Source organism: Arachis duranensis, chromosome 4 (assembly GCF_000817695.3).
Source record: "Arachis duranensis cultivar V14167 chromosome 4, aradu.V14167.gnm2.J7QH, whole genome shotgun sequence".
Classification (NCBI taxonomy): Eukaryota; Viridiplantae; Streptophyta; class Magnoliopsida; order Fabales; family Fabaceae; genus Arachis; species Arachis duranensis.
Window position 1 is genome coordinate 59988370 of NC_029775.3, and position 9724 is coordinate 59998093.

At 36.1% G+C, this 9724-nt stretch overlaps 1 non-coding gene across 1 annotated transcript; it reads right to left on the reverse strand.

Annotated features, from left to right (window-relative positions):
* Positions 1-9401: 9401 nt before the first annotated feature.
* On the reverse strand, positions 9402-9509 carry LOC127746943 (small nucleolar RNA R71). The gene has a single exon (XR_008008748.1). It is a non-coding gene; the product is annotated as a small nucleolar RNA R71 (small nucleolar RNA).
* Positions 9510-9724: the final 215 nt, after the last annotated feature.

The window sequence follows — 9724 nt, forward strand, 5'->3', positions numbered from 1 at the left end:
TAAGCTTCTTCTTCAGATGAAGCATCCTTAGTACTGCCTAGTGCAGCTTGCATTCCAGACAGACTTTGAGAAATCATATTGACTTGCTGAGTCAATATTTTGTTCTGAGCCAATATGGCATTCAGAGTATCAATCTCAAGAACTCCTTTCTTCTGATTTGTCCCATTGTTCACAGGATTCCTTTCAGAAGTATACATGAATTGGTTATTTGCAACCATTTCAATGAGTTCTTGGGCTTCTGCAGGCCTCTTCTTCAGATGAAGAGATCCTCCAGCAGAGCTATTCAATGAAATCTTGGACAGTTCAGATAGACCATCATACAAGATACCTATGATGCTCCATTCAGAAAGTATGTCAGAAGGACACTTTCTAATCAATTGTTTGTATCTTTCCCAAGTTTCATAGAGGGATTCACCTTCCTTCTGTCTGAAGGTTTGGACTTCCACTCTAAGCTTACTCAATTTTTGAGGTGGAAAGAACTTTGCCAAGAAGGCATTGACTAGCTTTTCCCAAGAGTTCAGGCTTTCTTTAGGTTGTGAGTCCAACCATATCCTAGCTCTGTCTCTTACAGCAAAAGGGAATAGCATAAGTCTGTAGACCTCAGGGTCAGCCCCATTGGTCTTGACAGTGTCACAGATTTACAAGAATTCAGCTAAAAACTGATGAGGATCTTTCGGTGGAAGTCCATGAAACTTGCAATTCTGTTGCATTAGAGAAACTAATTGAGGCTTAAGCTCAAAGTTGTTTGCTCCAATGGCAGGAATAGAGATGCTTCTCCCATAGAAGTCGGGAGTGGGTGCAGTAAAGTCACCCAGCACCTTCCTTGCATTGTTGGCATTGTTGTTGTTTTCGGCTGCCATGTATTCTTCTAGTTTGAAGATTTCTGTTAGGTCCTCTATAGAGAGTAGTGCTCTAACTTCTCTTAGCTTCCACTTTAAGGTCCTTTCAGGTTCAGGGTCAGCCTCAACAAGAATGCTTTTGTCTTTGCTCCTGCTCATATGAAAGAGAAGAGAATAAGAAAATATGGAATCCTCTATGTCACAGTATAGATATTCCTTGAGATCTCAGAGGAAGAGAAGAATAGAAGGAGGAGGTAGAAGAAGAATTCGAACTTATCAAGAGATATGGAGTTCGAATTGTTGATAGTGGAGGAGTGTTAGTCCATAAATAGAAGGATGTGAGAAGAGGGGAAGAAATTTTTGAAATTAAAGTAAAAGATTTTAAAATGATTTTGAAAAATTGAAGAATGATTTTCGAAAATTAAAGTTCGGAAAGACATAAAGTAATTTTTGAAAAAGATTTTGAAATTACAAATGAAAAAGATATGATTGAAAAGTTATGGTTTTAAAAAGATATGATTCAAAAGATATGATTGAAAAATAATTTAAAAAGATTTGATTTTTAAAATTAATGACTTGGCTAACAAGAAATTTAAAAGATATGATTCAGACATTAAACCTTTCTCAACAGAAAAGGCAACATACGTGAAATGTTGAATCAAATCATTAATTGTTAGCAAGTATTTTTGAAAAATGGAAAGAAATTGATTTTGAAAAGATATGATTGAAAAGATATGATTTGAAAAGATTTGATTTTGAAAAATTCTGGAAACTTGAAAAAAAATTTGAATTAAAAACAAAATCTTCCCTCTTGTGCCATCCTGGCATTAAACGCCCAGAATGGTATCCATTCCAGCGTTTAACGCCCAAAATGCTACCCTTTTCGGCGTTAAACGCCCAGCCATGTGCCCTGGCTGGCGTTTAAATGCCAGTTTTCCTTCTTTGTAATTTTTTTGGATTTTTTGAAAATTATATGGAAAGAAAATAAAGAGATTCAAAATTTTTAATAAGAATTCCAGGAATCATGCAATGTTAGTCTAAAGCTTTAGTCTAAAAAGATTAGACATGGCTAGCCAAGCTTCAGCAGTACATTACATTCAAGAGCCAAATTGATGAAAATCAATCAGCTTTGGTGATGATGAAAACATCACCTTGAAACTCTAGAATTCATTCTTAAAAATTTTGAAGAAAAATACCTAATCTAAGCAACAAGATGAACCGTCAATTGTCCAAACTCAAATAATCCCCGGCAACGGCGCCAAAAACTTGGTGCACGAAATTGCGATCATCAATGGCGCCATCAACATGGTACGCTCAATTGCAATCTCAACTCTTTATCATAACATCGCACAACTAACCAGCAAGTTTAAAGCTCGTCACAGTCATTCAATCCTTGAATCCTACTCAGAATACCACAGAAAAGGTTTAGACCTTCCGAATTCTCAAGAATGCCATCATCAATTCTAGCTTATACCACGAGGATTCTGATTAAGGAATCCAAGAGATATCCACTCAAGCCTTGTTTGCATGTAGAATGGAAGTGGTTGTCAGGCACGCGTTCATAAGTGAGAATGATGATGAGCGTCAAATAATCATCACATTCATCATATTCTTGGGTGCAAATGAATATCTTAGAACAATAGTAATTGCATAAATACTCGAGGTACAGCAGAGCTCCACACCTTAGAGAACTAGTAGCTTAGGGTTTACAAAGATGAGTAAATGACATAAAAATTCACTTCCGGGCCCACTTGGTGTGTGCTTGGGCTAAGCATTGAAGCTTTCATGTGTAGAGACTTTTCTTGGAGTTAAACGTCAGCTTTTGTGCTAGTTTGTGCGTTTAACTCCCATTATTGTGCCAGTTCCGGCGTTAAACGCCAAAATTCTTGAGCTGATTTGGAACGTCAGTTTGGGCCATCAAATCTCGGGCGAAGTATGGACTATTATATATTGTTGGAAAGACCAGGATATCTACTTTCCAACGCAGTTGAGAGCACGCCAATTGGGATTCTGTAGCTCCAGAAAATCCACTTCGAGTGCAGGGAGGTCAGAATCTAACAACATCTGCAGTTCTTTTTAGCCTCTGAATCAGATTTTTGCTCAGGTCCCTCAATTTCAGCCAGAAAATACCTGAAATCACAGAAAAACACACAAACTCATAGTAAAGTCCAGAAAAGTAATTTTTAAATAGAAACTAATAAAACTAACTAAAACATACTAAAAACATACTAAAAACAATGCCAAAAAGCGTATAAATTATCCGCTCATCATTGAGTCAACATTTTTTTCTGAGCCAATATGGCATTCAGAGCATGAATTTCAAGAACATCCTTCCTCTGAGGCATCCCATTACTCACTGGATTCCTTTCAGAAGTGTACATGAACTAGTTATTTGCAACCATTTCAATGAGTTCTTGAGATTCTGCAGGCATTTTCTTCAGTTGCTTGTATCTTTTCCAATCGTCATAGAGGGATTCAACTTCTTTCTGCCTGAAGGTTTGAACATCCACTCTAAGCTTGCACAGCTTTTGAGGAGGAAAAAATTTGGCCAAGAAAGCCGTGACCAGCTTATCCCACGAGTTCAGGCTATCTCTAGGTTGAGAATCCAACCATATTCTAGCTCTATCTCTTATAGCAAAAGGGAAAAGCATATGCTTGCAGACCTCAGGATCAACTACATTGGTCTTAACAATACCATAGATCTCCAAGAATTCAATTAAGAACTGATAAGGATCTTCTGATGGAAGTCCATAAAACATGCAATTATGTTGCATCAGAGAAACTAATTGAGGCTTTAGCTCAAAATTATTTGCTCCAACGGCAGGGATTGAGATGCTTCTTTCATGGAAGTTGGAATTTGGTGCAGTGAAGTCACCAAGCATCTTCCTTGCATTGTTGTTGGGTTTGGCCATTACTTCTTTTTCGAGATTCTTTGTAAGGTTTTCTCTGGATTGTTGTGCTTTAGCTTCTCTTAGCTTCTTCTTCAGAGTCCTTTCAGGTTTAGGCTCAGCTTCAACAAGAATGTTCTTGTCCTTGCTCCCACTCATATGAAAAAGAAGAGGATAGAAAAGGAAGAGGAATCCTATATGTCACAGTATAGAGATTCCTTTATGTAAGTAGAAGAAGAAAAGAATAGAAGAATGATGTAAAGAGAAGAGATGAAGAATTCAAACACAGAGAGGGAGAGAGGGTTCAAATTATAAGAAGAAGAGAAGAGTGTTAGTGATTAAAAAAAATAAATAGAAGAAGATGAGAGAGAGTTTTTGAAAATAATTAAAAGGAAATGGAAAATATTTTTGTTTTTATTTTAAAATTTTGTTAGAATTCGAAAAAATTAAGAGAAGAAATAGAATAAAATTAAAATTTAGAACAATTAGTTAATTAAAAAGAATTTTGAAAAAGAAGTTAATGATTTTCAAAAATTAGAGAGATAAAAGTAGTTAGTTGGTTTTGAAAAAGATAAGAATTTTAAAATCAAACAAAAAGTTAAGTAGTTAATTGAAAAAAATTTGAAAATCAATTTTGGAAAGATAAGAAGTTAGAAATGATTTTGAAATTGATTTTGAAAAAGATATGATTTGAAAAAGATATGTTTGAAAAGATATGATTGAAAAGATATAATTAAAAAGATATGAGTGAAATTTATTTTGAAAAAGATATGAAAATAAAATTTAGAAAGATTTGATTTTGAAAATTAAAGTTAATGACTTGACTAACAAGAAACTAAAAGATATGATTCTAGAATTTAATTGTTGAACCTTTCTTAACAAAAAAGTAAAAAACTTGAAAAAACCTTTCTTAACAAGAAAGTTACAAACTTGAAATTTTTGAATCAATCACATTAATTGTTAGTAAAGTTTTTGAAAATTTGAAATGAAATTAAGAAAAATATTTTGAAAAATAATTTTTAAAATTTTCAAAAAACATAAAAGAAAAGATGAAAAAGGTTTGATTTTTGAAAAGGTTTTGAAAGGATAAGATTTTTGAAATTGAAATCTTGACTTTACTTACAAGAAACAACTTATTTTAAAATTTTTTGACTAAGTCAATCCAAAGATTTTAGAATTTATGAGTGAAATGAGGAAAATATATTTTTTTGAATTTTTTTTTTTAATTTTTAATGAGGAGAGAGAAAAATCACAAAATGACTCAACACATAAAAATTTTGGATTAAAACAAATGATGCATGCAACAACACTATGAATTTCAAGATGAACACCAAGAATACTTTGAAGATCATGATGAACATCAAGAACATATTTTTGAAAAATTTTCAGGAAAAGAAAAACATGCAAGACACCAAACTTAGAAAATTTTCATGTTTAGACACTTTGAATTCAAAAATGCATATGAAAAACAAGAAAGACACAAAACAAGAAAATTTTAGGATCAAACAAGGAGACTTATCAAGAACAACTTGAAGATAATGAAGAATGCAATGCATGAATTTTCAAAATTTTTTTAGACAAATTAAAACATGCAATTGACACCAAACTTAAAACTTGACCCTAGACTCACATAAGAAACACACAATATTTTTTTATTTTTTATAATTTTATGATTTTTATAAATTATTTTGAAAAAGAAAATAAGAAACTTAAAATTTTTATTAAGAATTCCAGGAATCATGCAATGTTAGTCTAAAACTTTAGTCTAAAAAGATTAGACATGGTCAGCCAAGCTTCAGCAAGACATTGCATACAACAGCCAAATTGATGGGAATCAACTAGCTCTTAAAAATTCTGAAGAAGAAAATAAAAAGAAAAATACCTAATCTGAGCAACAAGAAGAACTGTCAGTTATCCAAACTCGAACAATCCCCGGCAACGGTGCCAAAAACTTGGTGCACAAAATTGTTATCCCTTGGCATGGCTCTAAAAACTTGATGCACAATACCATGATTCACACGTCTCTTCACAACTTCGCACAACTGACTAGCAAGTGCACTAGGTCATCCAAGTAATACCTTACGTGAGTAAGGTTCAATCCCACGGAGATTGTCAGCTTGAAGCAAGCTATGGTCATCTTGTAAATCTCAATTAGGCGGATTCAAATGGTTATGGGAGTTTTGATAATTAAAAGATAAATAAACATAAAACAAAGATAGAGATACTTATGTAATTCATTGGTGGGAATTTTAGATAAGCGTATGGAGATGCGTTATTCCTTCTGAATCTCTAATTTCCTACTGTCTTCATTCAATCATTCATACTCCTTTCTATGGCAAGCTGTATGTTGGGGATCACCGTTGTCAATGGCTACCTCCTGTCCTCTCAGTGAAAATGGTCCTCTACGGTTTTTGTACGGTAAATCAACTGTCAGATTTCTCGTCTCAGATGAAAAATACCAGGCACAGCTATCACCTTGCTAATTAGCTGTTGGTTCTTGATCATGTCGGAATAGGATCCAATGATCCTTTTGCGTCTGTCACTATGCCCCGCAATCGTGAGTTTGAACCTCGTCATAGTCATCCCTTCCCAGATCCTACTCGGAATACCACAGATAAGGTTTAGACTTTCCGGATCTCAGGAATGCTGCCAATTTATTCTAGCCTATACCACGAAGGTTCTAATCTCAGATTCAGATGCCCCATTGTCCGAGGGGAGTTGATGTGAATCATTGATTAGAAACCCAATAGATACACACTCTAGCTTTCGCAGGTAGAATGGAAGTGGTTGTTAGGCACGCGTTCATAAATTGAGAATGGTGATGAGTGTCACGGATCATCAAATTCTTCATGTTGAAGTGCGAGTGAACATCTTAGAATAAGAATAAGCTTGAATTGAATAGAAAATAGCAGTAATTGCATTAATACTCAAAGAACAGCAGAGCTCCATATCTTAATCTGTGGTGTGCAGAAATTCCACCGTTGAAAATACATAAGTCATGAAGGTCCAAGCATGGCCGAATAGCCAGCCTCCCCAAAGTGATCAACAGATCAAAAGATGATCAAAAGGTCCAAAGATGTTCCAAAAGATATAAAGATTTATGAGTACAATAGTAAAAAGTCCTATTTATACTAAACTAGTTACTAGGGTCATAGAAATAAGTAAATGATGCAAAAATTCACTTCCGGGCCCACTTGGTGTGTTCTTGGGCTGAGCATTGAAGCTTTCATGTGTAGAGACTTTTCTTGGAGTTAAATGCAAGTTTGGGTGTTTATCTGCAGCTTCTATCCTGTTTCTGGCATTTAACGCCAGAATAGGGCAGGAACTTGGCGTTTGAATGCCAGTTTGCATCGTCAAAACTCGAGAAAAGTATGGAGTATTATATATTGCTGGAAAGCCTAGGATGTATACTTTCCAACGCAATTGAGATCGCGCAATTTGGGTTTCTGTAGCTCCAAAAAATCCATTTCGAGTGCAGGGAGGTCAGAATCCAACAGCATTAGCAGTCCTTTTTCAGCCTCTGAATTAGATTTTTGCTCTGGTCCCTCAATTTCAGCCAGAAAATACCTAAAATCATAGAAAAACACACATACTCACAGTAAAGTCTAGAAATGTGAATTTTTCTTAAAAACTAATAAAAATATACTAAAAAGTAGCTATATCCTACTAAAACCTACCTAAAAACAATGCCAAAAAGCGTATAAATTATCCGCTCATTAGCACGCCGAACAGAAGAATCACTATCTTACAAAGGGCTTGGCACGCCAGACCCTGGGCGTGCCACGCAGGTCAACTTTCAAGAGAGCTTGATCAAGCATGCAACAAGGGAGCTTGATCAAAAGTGCAGCAAGAATCACTATCTTACAAAGGGCTTGGCACGCCAGACCTTGGGCGTGCCACGCTAGTTCAACTTTCAAGAGAGCTTGATCAAGCATACAGCAAGGGCGTGGCACGCTAGACCCTGGGCGTGCCACGCAAGTTCAAGTCTCCAGAGGCAAGAAGAAGAGGAAAAAGGCTAGGGCGTGCCACTTAAGCTCAAAGGCGTCGCACGCCAGGCTACATGGGTATTAAAAGACCTTAGGTGTGCCACTTTAGCTCGAAGGCATGGCACAACAGAGATGTTATTGAAGAAGAGCATGCCACTTGAGGGACTGGGCGTGGCACGCCAAGTCAGAATTGGAGGAGCACATGGCACGCCACTGAAGCGCCAGCCACACGCGAGCTGGGAAGTCACACTTATTCATTTTCTTTTCCCTCCAAATTGTAATTTTCCTTTTAACTTTTGAAATTCTTTTATTTTGAGAGCTAGGAGTAGTATAAATACCCCCAAGAAGTACTGAAAAAAGGGGGTTAAGCAGTTAGAGAGCTAAGTTTTAGATCCACTTTTACACTTCATCATATTCTTTACTTTTGAGTACTTTTTTTTGAGCTATGAGTAGCTAAATTCTGTCTCATTGAGAGAGGCAGCTCTGTTGTACTTGATGGATTAATGATAGTGAAATTCTTCTTCTCTTCATCTTCTCTTTGATTTGCTAGACGGAATTTTGATTTCCATGCTTAGTGTTCCATTATCTTGGAAAAGAGATTGAATGCAAAAATGGGTTTCATGGGAACCATGGAAAAGGAAACATGAAACCATGCTTGAAATCCATTCTCAATTGATTAATTCATCAATTGATTAAAACTGTTCAAATTTACCAATCTCGGTGGATACGATCCCACTCCACTGTGGGTTATTACTTGACGATAATTTTGGTGCGCTTGCCAAAAAACTGGATTCATAATAAAAAATTTTATGGGGTGTGAATTCCAAAGTCATCAAGTTTTATGGCGCCGTTGTCGGGGATTGGTTTAAATTTGACAGTGATTAAATTGATTGGAGAGCTAGATTAAGCAATTTAATTTCCTTGTTATTTTATATTTTTTTAGTGCTCTTTTTTTTCATCTCTATTCTGATTTCTATCCTTTCTTTTTTTAGATTATTTTAGTTATCCATTGTCCATATTTCCATCCTTCTAACTGTTTGATTAATTGCATCAACAAAACTAACCATTAATCTCAACAAGATTTTTTTATTTCACTTGTTCTCTACTTGTTATTTGCTAAGTGTATGACATGTAGAAGAGGAGGAACTATATCTCCCTTCGATAGTGAACCTGAGAGGACCTTCCTTAGATTATGGAGGGAAGCAAGAGGCAAAGGCATAGTTGGAGAAGAAGAAGTGGAGAAAGATCTAGAAACCACTATGGAGGAAGAAGCACATAACCATGTTGGAAAGGAAGCTAGTAATCATGTTGGGCAAGAAAGGAGAGTCTTAGGCTCCTATATCAACCCAAATCTAGGAAACTGTGGCAGGAGCATCCTAAAGCCAACAATCCATGCCAATAACTTTGAGTTGAAACCTCAACTCATCACACTTGTCCAGAATAATTGTTTATACGGAGGAGGTGCCCAAGAGGACCCAAACCAACATCTCAATACATTCTTGAGGATCTATGACACTGTAAAGACCAATGGTGTACATCTGGACACCTACAAGCTACTTTTGTTCCCTTTCTCACTCAGAGACAAGGCAACAAAGTGGTTGGAAGCATTTCCCAAGGAGAGCTTAACCACATGGGTTGATGTTGTAAACAGATTCCTTGCAAGATTTTACCCTCCACAAAGAATCAACAGGCTAAGAGCTAAGGTGCAAACTTTCAGACAAGAAGATGGTGAAACACTCTATTAGGCCTGGGAGAGATTCAAAGATTTGACAAGAAGATGCCCACCATAAATGCTCAATGATTGGGTACAACTACACATCTTCTATGAAGGGCTGTCCTATAAATCAAAGAAGGCTGTGGATCATTCTTCAGGAGGCTCACTCAACAAGAAGAAAACCATTGAAGAAGCCATAGATGTCATTGAGACTGTAGCTGAAAATGAGTATTTCTATACTTCAGAAAGAATTCAGAAGAAAGGAGTGCTAGAACTCAATTCTGTGGACGCCTTGTT